Genomic DNA, 22,875 nt, shown 5'->3' on the forward strand with positions numbered 1-22,875 from the left:
TTTTAAAATGATGAAAAAAGATCTTCAAGTTACATTTTGTGAAATTTTTCAAACAAAGTTCAATTACTCAAACAATTATTTTGTTAAAAATTTTTAAACTACAAGCATTGTTATTTTGCTCATTTTGGCACATTTTTCTAGAACATATGATCTTTGTAAGACATTCCAGTTTCGAGATATAGCTAAGGAATCAAGTATCCCCAGAGATCAAGTATCCTCATTCTCCCCTACATATTCAATCCAGTTTTCAAAAGAAACTTATCCGAATTATTAAATGAATTCCTGATTCGATCGGATGTAAATCATGAATGATTTTTTTTAGCAAAATAATAATAACAGTTAATCTTAATTTATCTTTATTAGTAAAAAAGTATTTAAAATCCATTTTGAACTTAAGAGAATTTATTCAAACACATAGTTGATTATTGAATTTAATTTGAAAAAAAAAGAAGAAAACAGTTTATACAATTGTATAAAAATTAAAACAAAATATGAAAATGCACAAGATTTGTTTTAAGCATTCCAGACAAAAATTTCACCGTTTTACCATTTGAAAAAGTTATTTATAAAATTCAATGAATATCTCGAAAGTACAACATTTTTGGCGCTTATGTTTTGGAAGATTTTAGCGTTCTGAGATCGAATCATTTATCAGATTTTGTCTATCACCTCTAGCTTCGGTGATATCTTAAAAAAATAAAAAATAAAATTGAATTCTACAATTTATGGAAATTTGAAAAGATCAACATTTAATAGTTATTCTGAAAATGCTATAAAAACGGTAAAATAAGGTTATTTTTTTTTTGACTCCCAAATTTTACAGGATGGGGAAAAATGTTAAAAGCTTTAAAAGCTTTTGACAAAAATCAAAACTATTTCCAAGCTAGGAGAAAGTTCATCAATGATTAAAAACATTCTGAAATGATTTTTATACTATTTTCAAAAGTAAATTCAGATAAAAATGCTTTATAACCGCAACAACCTAATTGAATATTTGGATACAATGCTTTCATACTGATCAAAATAAGCTCTTGAATTTTTTGCATCTCAGAAAAACTTATCACACAACTCTAACGCTAAAATTTTTCTGAGACCAAATTGCGAATAGAAGTATGAAAAAACTCTATTTGCTATATTTGTCAAAAAAGTCTTTCATAATTTTCAAAAAATATTGATGTTGCATTAAAATTTTGCGGAACGGAAAGTGTCCCATTAGGATTTTTTATACTTTAAGATATTTTCAAAACCGAAAGAAAATAATGAATTCAGAATCCAAATCAAAACATTTTAACAAATCTACGATTTAGGAATTAGCATAATAGTTAATCTTTACCTATGTATAAAAAGCAATTTATGGGGGTTTGTTTGTTTGTTTGTTCTATAGGCTCAGCCATCTTAAGAGCTAGAGAGCTGAAATTTCGCATAGATACCGTAAACTGGGGGAACTTTGAACACTTTTTTCATTCATTTTTGAATATTTTGGAAAGGGATGCTTTTTCGTAATACCTAAAAGCTTTAAAACCCTTACTGAGGTGAGGAGTATCAAACATGCTCATTGGTTGCAGTAAATTCATACGACATTTGTGGTCATAATTAAATGTTTGTTACAAAACCAGATTTCGAGTTTCGGGGTATCTTTGATCACATTGGTTTAAACGTATCTCAACATCTTCAAATTTATTGTTTTGATGCCATTAAGCACAGAAGGCTCAAAATATGGATAACAGTATTTTTTGTTTGGATTCGATTGAATTTTTCAACGTTTTCTTTCAAAAACAAATATACTCAAAAGATGGACAATGTTGCTGCATACATTTAGGGGCAAACATTTTAAACATTTCTTTATATTTTTTGGCCTCAAAAACAAATGAAATTTTATCTTCATGCAATTCCCTGAGTCTTCGCACTGTTCCCATGTTCTTTTTTTCTTCAAACTTAATCATTTGATAGGGTTTTTAGCCATTTTTTCTATACGAGCTTTTTCGTGGAAAATGACCGATTTTTTTCAATATCCAAAAATTATCATCAAATGACCATAAAAATAACACTTAAACTAAACCCAAACCAAAAAAAAAGTGGAACTTTCACATTAAACAACCCATTTGCTCCTAAATGCTTATATATGATCAGGAGAGATGTTTGTTTGTGAGCCTTCAAAAACCAAGATATTTTAAGATTTTAAAATTACATTTGAAGTAATATAAAAAATCTTCTAATAAAAACCAAATTTAGCTTATTTGTAACTTAATTTATAGGCTTTCAAACGTAGTAAACAGTTTTCAGATATTTTAGCTTTAAACTTAGTTAATGATGATTATCTGCCAAAATTTCATGTTGATCAAATTTACCCCGCTGATCAAAGTTCCCCCAGTTTACGGTACTCAAAAGGACCAGGAATGATGAAAAATGTTTTCAGATTTTCAGATGGCCCCTTTTAAAGGGGGTTGTCCATACACGACAAATATTTTATTCACGATATTGACGTTATTTTTCGTCGCATTGTGACAAAAATTTGCACATAGGGGTTTTGAACGAAAAGAAATTGATTCCAGGCATTGAATTTCGTGTCAGCGGTCGGTAAAAGGGGTCGTCCGTATGAACCGTTTATTGTGCTTACTATAGACGTTATGATGCATTGAATTGATATGAAAATTTGTATATGAGTGTTTTGAGGGACAAACAATCGATTCCAGGTATTAAATTCATGATCAGGAGTCGGCCAAAGGGGTCGTCCATACCAACTTTTCAATGTTTCTACGATATTGGCGTTATTATGCATTGTATTGAGATGAAAATTTGCAGACGGGGATTTTAAAGAACGGACAATCAATTCCAGTTATCAAATTTTGTAGAAGAGGTCAGCAAAGGGGGTCGTCCATATCAACTGTTCAATGTTTATGCAATATTGGCGTTATTCTAGATTTGTTTTTGATGAAAATTTGTATAAGAGTATTTTGAGGAACAATCAATCGATTCCAGGTTTCAAATTCGGAATCAAAGGTCGGCCAAAGGGGTCGTCCCTATTCACACTGTTTTTTTGCGATATTAATGCTACATTGGATTTATTTGGAAACTTGGTACGTGGGAGTTTCAAGGATCGAGTAATTGATTTCAGGAGTCGAATTTTAATTCAGAGGTCTGCGAAAGGGGTCGTCCATATAAACTGTTCAATGTTTTTACGGTATTTATGTTATTATGCATTGGATTGAGATGAAGATTTCCACAGAGAAGTTTTGAGGGACGTGTTTTGCGAGTCGAGTGACGTGACTCACAAAATTTCACTTCTCTATCCTGACTTCAGGAAATGTTTCAGAGAAGAAACGTTAGTATGAATGAGCTCCAAAATCGACCACATTACATTTGAGCTGAAAGTTCTAGCCTAGAGTGGTTTCTGGAGTCGGCAAAACGATGTGGAATTTTGCACATCACGTCACGTAAGTCTCAGAATAAGCCCCATTGTCTTGATTATATATCGGATTATGATGAAAATTTACACATGGGAGTTTTACAGCACATGCAGTTGATTTTACGTGTCAAATTTTGACAAGAAATCAGTAGGAGGGTTCGTCTTAATATTTTCGACTTTGTTTTTGCAGTTATTACGTTGTTTGGCATCATATCGAGGCAAGAATTTAAACACGAGAGTTTTGCAGGACGAGGAATCGATTCCTGATCAAAAAAACTTTCTAATAGACGACAGAAAAAGGGGTCGTCCACATTCACTATTTAATGTTTTTGCAATAATTGTTTTATTATGCATGAGATACAAACACGGGTGTTTTACAAAACGGACAATTGATTTATGAATTAAAATTTTTAATCAGACGTCAGAAAAGGGGTCATTAATATTACTTTTAAAATATCTTAGACATAATTTCTTACACGGGTGTTCTTTTCGACGGTCAATCAATTTCTTATTTTAAATTTCCGTTTGGTGGACAAGCAAATAAGTCGCTTGCAAATTCTGTTTAGCATTTTAAGCAACTTTTTGGTGATGCATCCCGATTACCAACCAAATACAAATTTCAGCTGTGCAGTGAAAAGCGAAAAGAAGCTCGTAGGGGCGGATAATCGATTTCAGGTATCAAATTCGGTGTAAAGGGTCTGCAAAAGGGATCAGATATCGGATGTTAAACACACGTAGCTAAGCATCATAATATTTCAATTAAAAAGTGAAATGTTCAACAAACATAAGTTTGGTTTTTTTTTAAACAAGTTTTTTTTAAGTTAAAGTTCCCAAATAATCCTAGGAATACTTCTCAGCCTCTTAAATAAGTTAAAAGATTAATCATCATTCTACAAATATATGTCCGGATATTTGATACAAAATTCGTGAAGGGTTAGGATTTAATTGGAAATAGCCTGAATTTATTAACTTTATTCACAGAATCGAACAAAAAGAAATCGATTCATTATTGTATTTTATTTATTTGTCTAAACACATGTTAACAGGTTTTATCAAAATTATCATAAACTTTTTTTTTCGGAAGATTGAAATGCGGTTTAAATCTGCTGATGTTTCGATGAAGAATAAAATTTTTCAAGCGTATTTTCTTCGATTTTTGTTGAAAAATCCTTGATTTTCCTCAAACTTCGCCGGATTTTGACAAACGTGCAGATTCTCCCTACACGGTTACGTGCAGGAAAAATTCTGACAACCTTATTCTAGAATGAATAAATTTTTTTCTTTTATTCAATCAAAAATATCATTAGGCATATAATTGATCCATTATCTGTAAACAAAAAGTGCTTTGCTTGTTTTAATTTTGAATCAACAATAACAATTTTGAAAGGCGCTTTTCAAAAGACTCAAACTATCAAACGTAAAAAAACACAACACAATAGCAAAACCAGAGGCCTAACAAAAACCAACTGAAAAACTAAAATCTTACTCTGACTACCACAATTACAAACGAATTTCGTCAATCGCTTCATTATTAGGTAGGGCCGCAAAACAGTTTTCCGACAATCCATTATAAAACACAATAAAATCGGTCCATACGGTGTTATGCACTTTCATTTTGTGGTCGTTGTGGTTTCTGATTCAATCCGGCCGGCATGATGCTACTGCAAACACTGAAAAACGATTTTTTCTTTCTTCCATTTTGTTCACCTGGCTACCTACTTCCTGCCTGTGTGATTTTGTACTGAATCGACCGGCTGGCCATCCGGCTGGTGCAATGCAGTCATCGTTGCCCTGAACCCGTTCGCCATTTGTACGGCGTGTGTGACGGGACGGTACGGGAAAATAGAATTTCAATTCTATCCGGATTCTCTGAAGCGATCGGTTCGGTTCGTTTGGGGATTGTGCAACATGTGACCACCGGGTGGAACGTCATTGTTCGCCATTTTTAGATGGAGGAGCGCCCTTCCTCGTAGGAAGTCCAACAACGCTCATGATGATGATGATGATGATGGGATCCATCCCTTTTTGTGTGCAATTCAAATCGCCCGCGCCGCATCAATGGAACAGTGAACTGTGAAATTGTGACTATTGAATGGAATTTGTATTTTTCTTGCGAAGAATTTTTCCCACACGGTTTTGATTTTTGATTCGATGGATTAACAAAATAACTTGAGGAAAGATTAAAAAGAAATAAAAAAAATCTCTAAAGTTTATGAAAAGTTTTAAAGATGGGATACAAAGTTATGCGAAGTACAGTATTTTAAGGTAGAATCGAAACAACAATATCTTTTCTACTACAATTCAGTCAAAAAATGTCTTACAGAAGCAATAACAAAAAAGAAATATTGTCGCTGAACCCCCAAATGAACCAATATTAACAAACTTGAATTATTAACTGAAAATTATTGATAAAGTTGTATTCTTTGTTTGGTAGAAACATGGCTTCATTTGATCAACGAATAACTTACCAAAATGATATGAATTTAGGACGTATTTGAGTGCAATGAGTGCAATGTGGGTTTTGCAAAATAAATATTGTCGCTGGCAACGATTTGGAGACTATGAGAGCAAAATCTCGCGCTATCTTGCATTCTTCCGATAGGTACGAATTAGGAGTCGGATAGCACTCAATTGGTGTAGTTTTAGTCGCTTAAAAAAAAAATTATGTAGGTATGTATATTGCCTCCACTTTGGTAGGTAAATGCTGTTTTTTCAACTTTTAATCGATCTTTCTGTATATGTATATCGAAACAACATAAGAATCTAGCTACAAAAATGTTTGCAGGATGTCTGAAGAAGTGAACTTTAGCGATCCTAGCATGGTAAGACTCTGCGAATTGGTGTCAGGTGAATATAATAAATCTAAATTTTCCATATGTGAATAGCTAGTATTAATTTTGTCATAACAGAGGTAGCCAAAATAGTTGAAAGCGATAGATGAATTTTCGCACACCTCGAACGGCCAGTCCAGATGGATTGAAAATGGTCACTCCCAAAAAGTAATGTTTCGAGGACCTACTTGGAAGCTGATTCCCGCGGATAGGGTGGACAGGATTAATGTCTGAAGCTTTTCTACAATCAACTCCGAAAGAATTACTGAAGGTTTGAGTTAATCAAATCAGTTTTTGAAATCAAACTCATAGATTGACCATAAGGACGTTTGCGCCAAATGCGTTAAATTGTAAGTACATCTCCATTAATAGGAACCTAACTCTGAATACATAATCATGTTCTGCGTCCAATTTTACGTTGACTTGCGAGATTGTAGACAAATTGGACCAGCATTCATAAAATGAGAATTAAAAATGATATTCAGAACTTTTTTTTTGGTAGAGTTACTGAATTTCAGGCCACACAAACTCTATTAAGCTCAAGTTTTGTGAAATAATAGTGTGATTGTTGATCTATCTTACGCAAAATGGGAATATTATCAGCTCAAAAAGCTATGGAAGTTCAAATTTCGAAGAGTCAGTGAGTGTGATTTTCATTTTTATTCAATGCAATGGATCGATGGAAGAACCTATTTTACATGGAGATGGCACTACTAGCGTGTAGAGCTATCAAACCTCATCTTCAGAAAAATGACTCGCGTAACATTTCAAAAGGGCGAAAGCAGCAATTGGCTCGAATAGAAAAAAAATTGTTTGAGATTTCGGAATATTGAATCAAAACCTATTCAAAATCAAACAATATTTTAACAAAAAATAATATTATTGAGTTTTTGTTCGTTATTTATCAATAATACTGCATTTTTCAAAAAGTTTATGATATTAGTTTTGCCCTATTTCGTTTTCGATTCCAGCTACGTCCGGAAGTTTTGCTCAATTGATTGAGTCGTTACGTTTTATATTAGCAAATGCTCCGATTGGTCCTACTCGAAAAGCAAATTATGCCGTTTTTTCGGGAGATCATTTAGAGTGAAAAAATAATTTTTTTTTGTGTTTGTATAATAAATATATCGAATTAGAACTAAATAAGTACCTGAGTACAATCAAATTAACTAGACATTTATGACAATATATTTTTTTTTTAATTTCTAATACTGGGTTTACTCCATTACGATCAACTCAAAAATCTTTCTCATTACTGTACTGCCATCTGTTTGTTTGAAGATGCGACAGTGGATTTTGGAAATTAATCCATGATGAACAGTCCATTTAATTGTATTTTCCGACATTTATGCTCGAAAACTACCTCAAGGTGGTGCATAAATCCAGGGGTGAAATATTCTACACTCGTTCCTACGATCAAGTCAATGTTGAGATCAATTTTCTTCTATTTAGAATCAATTACCAAAACATTTAGAAATACCTCTTCTATAATTTCTATAAAGAAAACGAACTTACTAGTTTTCTAATGGATTTTAAAAAGGAGTCTTGAATGTATTTTCTATTTATTACTATTAAGGATTTTTTTTATTATCTGACGGTTTTGCGCCGGAGGTTTCCAGATCTTCCCCAAAATTGAAAATTTAGTTCATTTCTACTTCCTAAGAACAGATGCATTTTTCAGATTTCTAAAATTTTTGTTTTTCGACTTAGATTCGGTAGATTTTTTTTTGTGAATAAAATTAAATCATATTTCAAAGCGACAGAACTCTGTTACTTTTCAACGAAAATCATAAAATTTCGAAATAAAGTATTTTAAATTTTTTAAGAGATGACCTTTTATATGAAAAATTGTATCGAATCACCGAAGAATCTGTAAAAAATACCATTGCACAGAGGTCCATAAATGAAATTTAGCGGGAAATAATTATTAGCGTCTTTCCTTTAATTTTTAGGCATATGATATCTTCGACAAACTTTTACAACAACTAAAGGAGGTCATTTTGACTGGAAAATTTTTAGGGTGGTTCATAAGATTTCTGAGATTTGAAAATCATTTCCTAACTGTGATAAAATAGAGACCTACATTATTCTACAATATTGTAGAACATAATAATATATAAAACTTTGTTGAAAACACCAATCATCTATCTCTTTAATTGGAGGTTTTAAGACAACTTATTTTCATAAAGTGGAGGTCCTATAAAAATAGTATTTTTTTAAATAAATATCTTTTTATAGTGATATTTAGAAACTTTTGAGATAATTCTAATACGCATTTTTTTTTGTTGAAAACGGATTACCAAACATTTTGATTTGTTTGAAGTTATGAGGCAATATGTGTTGGAAAATAACTTATTTAGACCTTTAATAACTCCAAATGGAGTGAGTTGAAAATTATATCGTTCACTGCATTTGAAAATTCATGTTTCAATCTTTACAATATAAAAAAACTGGAGATATGTTTTTTTTTATTAATGCCTTTAATCTAAGGTTGCCAGATTGCCCGGTTTTATCCGTGTTTGTCCGGATATTTAATACAAAATTTAGGAACAGTTCGGCCAGACCCAGTTGCTCAGATATCATTAAAAAATCCCGGATTTTGCCCGGATTTCTACACTTTATTTGGCAAATGAAAAAAAAAACAAGTTGTGTGGTAATTTTTTTTTATTTATGCCTCCAAAATGGATTTTTAAAGCAGGTTCTAGTCTTTAAAGGTTTATTGGAAGCTTAAAATACGATTTGAAATCTTTGGATCGGTTTTGATGAAATTTTTGATTTTGAAATCAAATGCTCGGATTTTTCCAGGTTCTTATCTAAAATTTCCGAATATGTCCGGCCCGGATACGTGCTGAAAAAATTCTGGCAACCTTAGCTTAATCGATGTATGAAATTTACCAAAAATCGTCAAAATCTCTATAAAAATAGGGAGAATCTGTACATTTGTCTTCAAGAACTCAGAAACTGCTGGACCGGTTGATGTGAAATTCGGCATGGAGTAGTTTTTTGATTAAAAAATGGTATCTGTGGAATTTTGAGTCCGTCGCTCTTTGACGTGGGGAGCCTTTCTTTAATAAAAATCATCTGAACATGTAAAACTATGCATTTTCACAATACTTAATTAGATTGAATTTTACCGCATTTATAGTATTTTACGATTATTTTGTATGGGACCCCTCCCTTCCTTGAGTGCAACGGACTCCACAGATACCATTGTTTACTCAAAAACTTCTCCATGCCGAACTTCACATCGATCGATCCGGTAGATTCTGAGTTTTTGAAGAAGAAATGTACAAATTCTTTTTTTTTTATAGAGATTTTGACGATTTTTAGTTAATTTTTTTTGCCAGAATTTTTTCAGCACGTACCCAGGCCGTACAAATCCCGGTTATTTCATTTAAAAACCTAGCAAAATCCGGACATTTGAATCCGAAATGTCGACCAAAAATCCGGCAATATCCGGGCAAATTTGATCAAAACCCAGGAATTTCTCAACACAAATAAAAAAATAGATTTTTTTTCATCACCAGTTTCTAAATCGTATTTTCGGCTTTCAAAAAAACTTTTCAAGACAATTTTTATAAAGCTTACTCATAAAACTTAGTTTTAGCGCATTAATAAAAAAAATACAACAAAATTTGTTTTTTTCGGTTGTTTTGGCAAATTAAGTGAATAAATCCGAGAAAAAGTATGTCTATGACATCAAATACAAAAAACTTAAAGAGCAGGACGCTTATAATATTTACCGCTAAATTTCATTTCTGGACAACTGTTCATTATATAGCCGAATCAAATTTCATTTGATAACCCCAAAGCTCCTTTAACCCCCATCAGTCCCAGAAATTTTTACCCGTAACAGTCCATGAAGTGTCAAGTTGACACTTATGATTAAAACCAATACATCGTTCCTGTGTCCCAACCAATTTTTACAAAATTTATAGATTTGGAAGCCTCATAACGTAACTCAAATGTTTCTCAAACATTATTCACCTACAACCTACAACACATCAGTTTTCCGTTATTCGTCTAAGAAAAAAATCCGAAAAAATATGCTTCGGAAAAAATTGTAGATCAGCTTCGAAATTTTTGAAAAAAAATCACTTAGTGTCCAAGAAAGCTGGAGTTAGAAGCTGAAGTTAGAAGCTGTGTTTTCAAGTAGTGAAAATGAATCAAAATTTCAATTTTGGAGAAAATCTTAAAAAGATAAAAAAATCTCTGATTGCTATTTAAAAAAATCATTAATTCACTTTTTTAAGTCCGTAAAATGTTGAATTCCTCCATCAAAATATTAAGTCAACATATTTAAGATTTGTTGAACAACTTTTCCCCCTACTGAATTCACGGCCATAAGTCTTTTATTGCACCCAATTTTTTCACAGACCACGCTTCACTGAATCACTTTTCCACTTATTTTCATCACAATGCATTCATTGTCAACCGTTCGTAAATCTTTCCACTGTAAAACTTCAAGCGTTTTCCACAGAAAGCCAAGCCTGCTTCGTCCATTTCTTCGATCCGCTACCAGGGAGGGATTCGTTCTTTTAACAAATGATGACTGTGATCATTCTCCGACACACCTGAAAATTTGCTCACCTTGCTATCCACAAAATCGTGGAGCGGTAACGCAATCGTCACGCACACACGCACATAGGTTTAGCAAATTTCAGGCTGGCCAGAGACGATCCGTTTTCGTTGATATTCTCAGCTGCATTTTCCACTTTTTTCCTTGGTACAAACACACTTTTTGTTTTTATTAAAATTTCTTACACGGGAACTGCCAGGTGCATCTTTATCCGAAGAGAGTTTGCTGCAATGGTTCATTTGTTTGCGACGTGCGAGGTGCAATCGGTGGATTTTTTTTTTTAAATGTGAAAAGTAGCATTGTAACGAATCGAGAAGAACTTTGCCAGCTGCATAGTTTCATCTGCGTTTCGGCAGAACATTTTTCGAATCGACATGCTTCTCTTCGGTCCAACCGTTTGACTTCTTGCGTACGCCTCGGAGATTTTTCCCTTTTTTTTAATTTTCTCATCCTCCTCCCCCGCCTTCATTCAGTCTTCCATTCGAAGTAAGGGGGGATGATGATGATGATGATAGCCGGGGAAACTTCCGAGTGGCGACCTCGAGTGGGCAACACGTGCAAACAAAAAACATGTGTTATCTCACTTTTGATGCAACCGAAGAACAAAACACCACAACCCGACCAACTAACATCAACAATGACTTCAAAAACCGATGCCGGCTAGCTACACTTCACTAGAAAAGAGAACAGACAGAAGAAGTTGATCCGTCTGAAGTTTCCCGATGCTGTGGAGATAGTAAAAGTCGCAACGACGACAGACGAGGAGATGAAGCTTTTCGACACGTTTTCTTCCGGAGTAGCTGCCATGGAAGCTCTCAGAGTTTACTGGTGCGATTTGCAGATTCTTGTCCACGTTGGAGTTGTAATGTTGCAGTTGTACTTCTTTACCGTCTATCGGAGGTATTGGATAAGTATATTAATGTTTGTTGTCATATTTAAGGTTAGCATTGGACAGTTAATATGTATGAGCCCTTCTTCTGGACTTTCAACTTATAATTCCACATTATAAGTTTAATTGGTAATTATTAATTGGTTTTCCCTTAGTTCTCCATATACATATTTTCACATCAATATCTACTGATAATACAGTAAAACTTGCCTTTTGTCTCCTCAGCTTTAGATTTGATACACGAAATTGTGCAGACTGTTTCGGTCACATCCCCTCCTTTCCCAAACGAAATGTAAAAGAATGATAGAGAAAAAATGTTGTTTATTTATTACAATTATCATAACCATGGAAATATCTCCAAGCACAAGTAAAATTAGCTTGTGCAATCTAATAGAAACCACACTTTATAGGCAAGTAAGACCACAATGGTCTTAAGCCTTGTCGCCCAACGATTGTTTACAATATGCTTGATTTGTTTTAGTTAACGTTTTATGAACTTAGAACACGGTTAACGTAATCTAGAAAACTGTGACATGAGGCAATGTAATGGTCATCTTACCGCATTATTCCCGCAATTTGTTTAGTTTAGACCATGGGTGGCCAACATTTTCAACAGCCGGGCCAAATTTCAGAAATGAGATAGGATTTTGGCCCAAAAACACCAATTGATCTGGAGTACTCAAAGTTAACAAATAATAACAGATTTTTTAAAACGCTATAAAAAACATTTACCTAAGTCGCATCGAGTATACTATACATTCATACCAATAACACATTTTTGTTTCTTGTATACCACCGGAAGTGCTCCCTCAAAAAATCCGTAAATAGGCTGTTCGGGTCTATATGACCCGAGAGTTTGCGTAAGTTCCCCTGGCCGCAAATATTGATCGATTTCAAGTTTCTCAATATCGAAAAAATAAGTCGAAATATTTTACGAGATCACCAGTAGCTGACTCCGAATTAAAAAAGTCCCGAAAAAGAGCTCTTTTTAGAATGCTTATAACTTGTGACAAGTTCCAAATATTGTGCTGATTTTATAATATTTGGAATTGTCAAGAATAAATCTATCCAATGATGTATAAGTTTTTGGTGGTCCAAAGGAAGTTTTGGCCGCTATCCCGGAACATCCGGTAGAAAAAATTCTTACTTCAAAAAAGTCACCCAATTTTGGCTTTGCATTGCTGTATCTCGCTTACCAATGGACCGATTCTCTAAATTAAAATTTTAGTTTTTTTTCGTTAACTTTATTATTATTTTTGTTGAACATAATTGATTCCTCAGAAATCTCAGTTGTTCAGTATATTGTTATGAATCTCACGTCTTTGAGCACAATCAATCAACAAACCACGCGGCGAGACGGCAGTTCCTCCTGCTGCTGAGTTGGGTGGTAGATTTGATTAGCGACAAAAAGAGAGCTAAAGGATTTTTTTCTCCCGCGGCTACGTGAGGGGTGCGAGATTTGTACACCAACCTGCTGAAAATGTGGGCCAAACTGGTTAAATTCTGACAGCTTTCAGTAAATTCGAAAAACGTTGCTACAAATTTAAAAAAAAACCACACAAGAAGTATGTCCATCGAAAGAGGAGATTCTAATGAATTCCTAGGTATAAAAAAGTGACCAATTTGAGTTCAAATTTGAGAGAAATCACGATATTAAAATCCCGTAAACCCACCGATACGAGGGGGAGTTTGAAAAATGACATAAAAGATGTGGGATTCATAACAATATACTGAACAACTGAGATTTCTGAGGAATCAACTATGTTCAACGAAAATAATAATAAAGTTAACGAAAAAAACTAAAATTTGAATTTAGAGAATCGGTCCATTGGTAAGCGAGATACAGCAATGCAAAGCCAAAATTGGGTGACTTTTTTGAAGAAAGAATTTTTTCTACCGGATGTTCCGGGATAGCGGCCAAAACTTCCTTTGGACCACCAAAAACTTATACATCATTGGATAGATTTATTCGTGACAATTCCAAATATTATAAAATCACCGCAATATTTGGAACTTGTCACAAGTTATAAGCATTCTAAAAAGAGCTCTTTTTCGGGACTTTTTTCATTCGGAATTAGCTACTGGTGATTTCGTAAAATATTTTGACTTATTTTTTCGATATTGAGAAACTAGAATAAATTATATATACAATGAATTAAAATTTGTAGAAATCGGTCAATATTTGCGGCCAAGAGAACGTACGTAAACTACAGGTCAAATTTATCTAAAATAGAATTGTACGGAAATTTGGCGAACAGTTTGGAAGGTTACAATTGCGTTACAAAAAGAATGTAATCGCGTGAAGCTGCGCATTCTCTTCCAATTTTGAGAAGCTGCCATTTCTTTCTCGGTTGATATTTTTTCAAGACATTTTCACACAACTTAGTGTAACTGTCGCTCTATAAAATTTGAAGTTTTTACAATGATTAGAAACAAAGATACAGCTGTTACCATGAAAATGCTAAATTTGGAATTGCTTTACTAAATTCGCTGTATTTTTGACAATTGTCATTTGAAAAAACTTGAAATTCGGTCCAAAAATGTAAAAATGTTTGATCTAGTACCTGGCCAAGTTTCGTCAAAATCGATTAACGCGATATAAAAATGGTGCCGGATAGAAAAGGATGTTCATTATCACCCAACATACAATTTCATTCTTTTTTTGACGGATATATGTATGGAAAACATCGTGATCAATGTTTTCTTGGTTTTTCTTCCACAACATCAAAATGTATCACAAATGTATCACGCCGCAGCCCGTGACGTAGAGGATAGCTTTCAAGATTTCTAAGCCAGCGAGCATGAGATCGAATCTCGGTTACGGCAATCATTGTACAAATTCCGTGGGTTGGTGGTTTTAGCATTAATAAGATGCTAGCCATCATATCCTCGTAAGATGTACGCTTAGAGTTAAGAAAAAGGAATCTCTTCGAGGAAACATCAAGTTTTATTGAGATCCTGTATGTGTTTGTGTTCGTTTTTTAAAAACAATGTTGTAAATTAATAGAAACTTCATTCATGCTTTGTTTCGGAATAGAAAATGTTTCAACAGAAATCTAAATTAGAAGAACGTAGTTCCAGAAATGACCTGCTAAATATTCTGATAAAAAAAATTTAATTCACAATTAAAGCGAGAATTATATTCGGTCTTGTGTTTGAATACCAGTTCTGTTGGAATGATTTCTACTTCTGAACAAAGCGGGAATGAAGTTTCTATCAATTTACACCATTCTTTGACGTTCACAAGCTTTTTAAAGAATAATTTTTTAAACGAACTTTACTTACATCATATATAACATTGATTTTTCAAAGTGCGGACATCAACCTAAACTCAATCTAACTTTTTTCAATTTTTCAAACTTTCGATATTTTCATAATTTGCATCAGTTATTAAAATTTGATGTATGAACTCAACTCAATTCAAGTTACAAAAGGTTGAAGTTGATGAGAAAGTTAAATTTTAACTATGATGTTGATATGATAGCACAGTGTTTTTTACTTGCTTTGAAAAGTATTTTTTTCCCATGTTGTTACCGTGTGTTTGCTTTTTATGTGAGTGCAGTTGATCGACAATTTTTTGTTTTCGATGCAAAAAAAAGATATTTATTGTCATTATTTCTTTCATAACTCTTGAAAGAGACATTGGCTCACTTTAGTGTCTTCATATGAAAGTTGCATCATAAACTGGGGTATACAATGGTATAATTTGCAGAATATTCGGTGATGAAAACGGTACTTTTAGACATCATTTGAACCTAATTTACTATTTTTAATATTAAAGGAATTTACTTTTATTTTTTGAAATATTCTATTTGAGAAGATGGTATAATTTCGATGCGTTTTGATGTGTTATTTTATGATTTTCGTTGAAAAACAACAGAGTTATGAAGCTTTGAAATATGGTTTTATTTTATTTACAAAATATATAACCAAATCTAACTTGAAAAATAAAAATGCTAAAAATCTGATAAAAAACATGTGTTTTCAAGTCGTTAAAATGAACCCAATTTTCAATTTTGGTGAAGATCTGAAGCCTTCGCCACAAACCCGTCAGATAATAAAAAAATCCCTTAAATCGATTCAAAGAGATTTTCAGATCTTTGTTTTGAAATTAGTTAGTGTTAAATCTAGATTTATGTATTTGTCCAAATGATAGGTATGTGCAGACCAAGAAAAACGTCCAATTCTTCTTTCCGAAAAAGGGCTTCGCGGGCCACAAAAAGTAGATCGTGAGCCACTTACAGCCATAGGGCCCATGGTTTAGATAAACTTTTCAAACATTTAAAGGATTCGCATTCAATTAGATTAAATATGAACCAATATCTGACATCAAGATAACAACTCATCTTGTATTAAAATTTAAATATGTTTAAGGTGTTTTCTCGAAAAAATCATAATACAACTTGAATTTGTTCTCACAGTTCATCTTTCGATTTGTTGAAATTTTTCTTTCAATATGCTTCATATTTTTTTCTCATCTCCTGTCATTACAACACGTTAAAGCTGCCGACCCGACTCACCTACGAATTTCCAAGCTGTTCTTCAAACTCGCTTAATATTTTTATCAATTCCTTTTGGCTACATTCTTATCTCACCTATAAGCTTTCAAGCTGTCCTCTTAACCCGCTTAATCACCAAGCTGTCCTCTCAACTTGCTTATCGGTTATTTTTTATTCATATTAAGTTGTTCTCTCAACCCGCTTGATCATCGAGCTGTCCTTTAAACTTGCTTGTCTGTGACTTTTTTTTTTATTTATAACAAGCTGTCCTCTCAACACGATTGATCACTAAGCTGTCCTCTCAACCCGCTTGATCGCGCTTGAGCTGTCCTCTCAACTTGCTTATCGGTGATTTTTTTTTTTCATTTATAAAATGTTCTCACAACTCGCTTAATCACAAAGCTGTTTTCTCAACTCGCTTTTTGGTGATTTTTTTTTATTTAAATCAAGCTGTCCTCTCAATACGTTTGATCACAAGACTGTCCTCTTATCTCACTTATCGGTGAATTCTTTATTTATATCAAGCTGTCCTCTCAACCCGCTTGATCATCAAGCTGTCCTCTCAACTCACTTACCGGTGATTTTTTTTTCATTTATGTCAAGCTGTACTCTTAACCCGTTTGATCACCAAGCTATTCTCTCAACCTGCTTGATCACTAAGCTGTCCTCTTAACATGCTCATCGGTGATTTTTTTTCCATTTATGTCAAGCTGTCCCCTCAACCCGCTTGATCACTAAGCTGTCCTTTCAACTCGCATATCGGTGATTTTTTCATTTATATCCAGCTGTCCTCTCAACCCGCTTGATCACCAAGCTGTCCTCTCAACTCGCTTATCGGTAATCATGACGATAAAGTCTGTGGTGCAAGTATCAATACCGGTTTTAACGTGCTGCTTTCGTCTTCACAAATCGAAGTGTTTCACTTCACCAACGGGGCACGAAATTGTGCAAGGATCCAGATCACTCTTTGTTTCATCCCGAGAATCTGAAGAACACTCAGTGGAACCTGTGAACAGCTTACTGCCAAGGCTTTTCTGGAACGGAATATCGGACAATACTCTTGTTGTTCTTGGTCTTCTTTTTGGTGTCCGCTGGAATCAATTTTGTTGTGACGGTATGGCGCGACGCAACAAAAATAAGCTACAAATAAACAATTCCACTGACGATGTTCTATCGCCGGACAAACAAGAAGAAACTCGTCTAAAAAAACAACGGATCGAGGTAACAGCTGGCGAGACAAACAATGATGATCGTCATGACTTGGGTAGCGATCAAGGTGGTGCTGAGATAACTCTTTTAGAACTACATAGAATGATAAAAGAGGACATTATGAAAGCCAGTGAATCGACTAACGTACGAATTGATAGCATCGCGGAGAATATCAACAAGTCTATCGAAAAACTACACCATGAAGTTGAAGAAGTAAAAGCTTCTCAGCAATTCATTTCAAATGAATTCGAGGATGTCAAAATTTCACTTGATGTCCAAAAATCGACTATTTCTTCAATGAACTTGGAAATTACTGAGCTGAAAAATAATCAAGCGCAAGCTCAACAAAATATTGAAGAATTGAATTATGAAGTGAATCAACTTAAGCAATCTTCCATCGAGAGTCACTTGTTAATTTGTAATGTGGTGCAGCTAGAGAACGAGAATCTGGACAGCTTGTTCGACAACATCATGAGTGTGCTGGGGATATCTTGCGGTTCACATGAAGTTCTTGGTATCGTACGCCTCACGTCATCGAACGCCAAGGGTGTTCCACCGATTTTGGTCCGATTTATGAACGTTGCGCTGAAGGATAAGATTATGAGAATGGGTCGGCAAAAACCGCTGAACTGTAACAATATTGGTCTGAACGTCAATCAACAAATCTATTTCAATCATCGATTAACAAACTTAAATCAACGTCTACTAAGTATTGCAAGGAAATTCAGGAATGACAATAATTACAAGTTTGTTTGGTTTGCAAACGGTAACGTTTTTATAAAAAGAGATGAAAATTCAAGAGCATTGAAAATTAGTGACGTGCATGATTTACCGGAACACAATTAATTACTTGAAATATTCTCTGGTTTGTTTGAAACAAATTTAGATACATTCTGAAACAGTAAATATTCCTAGTTGTAGCACAAAATAGATAGATTAAATTGAAGTATTATTTTGAATTATATAAAAAAAATTTAGATACTTGCACTAAAATAACTCACCAGTGTGGTGGCTTAAACAGTTGTAAAAACTTCTTAGCTGCAAACCGAAATAAATAAAGGAAAAAAAAAAAAATTTTCATTTAAATCAAGCTTTCCTCTCAATCCGGTTAATCACCAAGCTGTCCTCTCAACTCGTTTATCGGTGCTTTTTTCATTTATAACAAGCTGTCTTCTCAACACGTTTGATCACCAAGCTGTCCTCTCAACTCGCTTATCGGTGCTTTTTTCTTTCATTTATAACAAGCTGTCCTCACAACCCGCTTGAATATTTTTCTCGCATCAAGCAGTCTTCCTAACTCTCTCTGGTGATTCTTTTTTAAATAAATTTACCTGTTTTTATGTTTTATTTTATGTTCTTAGTATTTTTCATCCAGAATAGCATTTCACCACATTTAAAATAAAGCATAGTTCACTTTTCATTTCTTTTTTATCACAATTTAGTAATTTTCAAACTCCTTAATATTTTTCCAACAATTGGTAAATATTTCTGAGCGTGTAAAACTTTGACGATTGTTGTTTTTTCTAGTTGGTTCGATTTTTTTCTTCAAATTTGGTTGGTAACAAACCACAATAGGGTTACCAAACACCTGTCACGGTTGCCAAATGTGCAGACTGTTCCGGTTAGTCGCACTGGCGCTATCGAGCCACTTGAATGCATCCAGCCGGATCAATTACGTGCCCTACCACTTGACTCGCTCGCACTCACTGACTGACTGACTTGCTCGAGTACACGCTCGTGTCGGATAACCAAGGGTCGGTATAATCCATACACACTTAAATCAATTTCCCTTTCCTGAAAACCACTGTGTGCCCATTTTCATTTCAATTCAATACATAATAAGGTCATAATCGTAAAAACAGTGAAAAGTTAATATGGACGATCCCTTTTGTCGACCCCTTACACAACTTTTGGTGCCTCTTATTGATATTAAGGAGACCCGAATTAAGTGCTCTTCTAAAGTAGACTTTTAAGGAAAAAAACATACAAGGCTTATTTGTAAAGTTTGCAAGCTTCGATAACATTGCATTGAATCGATGCAGGTTGATAATTCTTCAGAAGGGGAGGGAAATGCCTGACACTATTTGATGGCTGGGAGAAATGTTTTGAAAGGATTTTCTGAAATATTTGTAATAAAGTATATACAATTTCATGATCAAATAAAAGATAGAAATTCGTAGCTTTTTTTTATTGATGCATGTACCTGTATCTATTTTTTGTAATAAAATTCAATTAAAACAAAAATTGTTCTACATCTGTTTGAGCAACCCTATTAATAGTCCTGGGATCGTCAAAATATGTTAATGAATGTTCTATGAGTTGCATTCTGAGGACCAGCATCACAATATTCACCGTCAGTGTGCAGCAAAATGTTGCTGCTATGCAGCAGCCAAGTGCCGCGCCATCTCGACGAAAGCTGATGATGAAGATATCAGCTGGATGGATGGCTCTCTATAGAGCTAGAGAGATCACCGACCCACCCACAACCAGCCAGCCTCCGCCGGAATCGTGTCCTCTCTCTTTTGTGGGGTAGGTATTTCTCCATCAGGCAAACCTTTTCTAAATAGAGCCACCATTGGCGCCCGGTTCACTCGAAAAACCTCTCCAGTATGCAGATTCAGCAGAAAGAAAGCTAAAGGAAAAAATGGGGAAGCAAACTTCCCCTGCTCCAAAACTCTCAGCCCACACCGGATCACGGCGAGGATGATGGGCTAGCTAGTCAGTCAGAGGGCGACTTCTTTGCTGCTACCGGTTGGTATTATAATTAACCGATGGTTCTTTATTTTACAGATTTTTTTTTTTGGTTCGTATCCTACTGCTCCCGCATTTTCGTGGAACCTTTCAAGAGGGGTTTGGGTCGTGCTTTTTGAGCGATTTTTTCTCTTTTCCTATCTTTTACTGGTGACTTGTCGCAGTACTTCGTCTTTTCATCATTATGTATTATTTAAATTTTTCCCTAGTTGCTAATAGTAGCGGGAGGTTTAATGAGGAAGGCTGATGGAAAAAAGTAAATCAGCAAGGCAATATTATGTGACAATATTTCACAGATTTTTTTCTTCCAAGCTAAGAGCAATTAATGCCGAAAAAGGTATATTTTTCCTAGAAGTTGTTTTTTTTAAGCAGAAATTGAAATTTCTTTCTATGATGTTGTAAACATCGACTAAAATACATTCATCAAAGAAAATTTACAAAAGTCATTTAAAAAATACGATTCCGAAATTTGAAATGCTTCTAATATTTGCAATATCTTCCAAATTTATTCCATCCTATGAACTCATCTTCGAATAATCAATTTATAAAACTGGAAAAAATCTAAACTCAATAGATAACAAAACATAATTTTATCAATACATGTTGATGCCAAGTAAGTAGGTATTCAATTTTTTTCGGTCATTTATGATATTGTGCTCGAAAACAAGCTTTTCATTAGAAAACGCATGTTTTCCGAATTTTTCGTACCTGAATTGAACGACATGTTTTCTTGAAAATTTTGATTTTGTGGTTCGCATACATACTAATACTTTGTGAAAGTTGATTATTTTTTCCTGAAAATCTGAGGAATATTCAACAATTTTTAGCACAGCAAAAATTGGGCATTTGTCAAATGTGATGGAACGTATAAGAGAAGCATGAGATATCAAAGAAAAAAGAACATGCGCCGAAAATATCATGAATATTTTGAGAAAAAAACAACGGCTCACCTACGGGACTTGACTCCGAAATTCCCGCTTGCATGGCGACCGTAAAAAAAACTCTAGGTTTCAACCAAGATGTACTTAAGTAAGTGAACAACTTTTAAGCTAAGTTTTTTTTCAAGGGATTTAAAACTAATGCATTAAGCTACGTATTTCTTAGATTTCGTTTCAAGCTTTTTATAGCATTAAATTTAAAAAAAAATCAAGTTTACTCAAACATTGAAAGCAGTTCTTCATAAAAGTAATTTTCAGTTTAATAATTTTAGAATGAGAAGAAAGCTTTCAATTTTTTTTTCTGATACAAAGTTGATGTTTCCAATTGATCAATTTAACCACCTCCTGCGCAGTTTTCTGCTAGAGAGGTACAAATCTGCCATCTGTCGCTTTTATATAAAACCTATTGATTTCTTACATATGACGGTACTGAATCAGTATCAGGTTAGAGTAATATGAAATCATCTAGAGTTTAGATAAATTCAACTGTGAATTTAATGCTAGTTTTATTACTCCGACAAAAGTTTATTGAGCCGTCAAAATGGTTTGAGTCATTCAAGATAAATTTTTATAAAAGGTTTGAAAAACTGACGTAATTTGGCACATTTTTGCATCTTTAAATTTTCAAAATACGAAACACGGAATTTTTGATGAATTTGTAAAGGTAGCTGTATTTTGATCTTTTTGTCGATTTGTCGAAGAGTATAATACGCATGATTTTCGCTATAAATTTTTATTCACCAGAAAGGAAATTTCATACCGATTTTAGTGGTGTAATTATATAAACGCTGCAATACTTAACACATGTTTTAGTCTGGAAATCAGGAGTATCAAATTCACACTCCAGCGACTGTAAAGGGTACAAATTTCAGGAACGGCACCCATGCTCTAAACCAAGGATAATCAACGCGTAGCCCTCGGCACACTCATGGGCAGCAGACGAAGCGTTTTTCAAATTGAATTCGATTTCTCGACTTTTCCTACGATAGATTGTTTTTTTTTTTTCATGATATACAAGTCATTCAAATAGACGACCTTATTTCTAGTAGGTATTTTAAACATTTATTGTGTTTTTTTAATTTCAAATAAAATAAGCATTCAGATTTTTTCAAGGTACGTACCTGGCCCAGGCACATCCGGTCGATTTTGTTTTGAAAATCCTGGCAAAAATCGGACGTTGAATTTACAACTTTCCTAACTAAAAACTGAGCAAATCAGAGTAAAATTTAAGTATAATGTATTCGAAAAAAATTCAGAGAAAGATAAAAAAATCATTCAAATTTAAAATTTTCATCGAAACTCATCGAATCGTTTTACAAAGCGTCAAAAAAAAATCCAAAGCTCATTTTGGAGAAAAAAATCCTAAAAATTGATTTTTGCATCTAAATTTATCATACCTTAATAAGCATTTTGCTAAATTTTGTGACTAATGTGACTAAATGCGGAAAAAATTCAGACCGGTTTCCACAAAATTCGGAGGTTTAGGGCTGATTGGACCTTTCCTGAGTATCCGGTAATAAACTGGACAAACTAGAATGCCAGCTTTCAAGCTACAGATGAACACAAGCATCACTATGTCCAGAAGCAGGCAAAGTGATTATATTTAAGCCCCAAGCCAAAATAATGTCGTATCACGTGTGGTAAATATTTTCAAAAGATTAGTTTTTTTTTTAGATAAGTTAACAACCGTTAATTGATTTTTGTAAATTTAGTTCAGTTTTTAGTTTTTTTTTAAGACTTACTTCATTTTTAGATTCGTTTGCGCAAAAATAT

General features: G+C 33.8%; 1 protein-coding gene and 1 long non-coding RNA gene across 4 annotated transcripts in view; one reads left to right on the top strand and one right to left on the bottom strand.

The window, feature by feature from the left end:
* Positions 1-22,875, top strand: part of LOC129740732 (chaoptin) — a 290,271-nt gene that overhangs the window by 41,066 nt on the left and 226,330 nt on the right. The gene's annotated exons all lie outside the window — the stretch shown is intronic.
* The window catches only part of LOC129740734 (uncharacterized), a 129,708-nt gene that overhangs the window by 19,290 nt on the left and 87,543 nt on the right, over positions 1-22,875 (bottom strand). The window contains exon 4 of one of the 2 annotated variants that reach the window (XR_008736357.1): positions 4,606-5,477. The exons of the other annotated variant lie outside the window; for it this stretch is intronic. This is a non-coding gene — a long non-coding RNA (uncharacterized LOC129740734). Of the gene's footprint in view, positions 1-4,605; positions 5,478-22,875 lie in introns of those variants that run through there. 2 annotated transcript variants of the gene reach the window in all.

Source organism: Uranotaenia lowii, chromosome 1 (genome assembly GCF_029784155.1).
Source record: "Uranotaenia lowii strain MFRU-FL chromosome 1, ASM2978415v1, whole genome shotgun sequence".
Lineage (NCBI taxonomy): Eukaryota > Metazoa > Arthropoda > Insecta > Diptera > Culicidae > Uranotaenia > Uranotaenia lowii.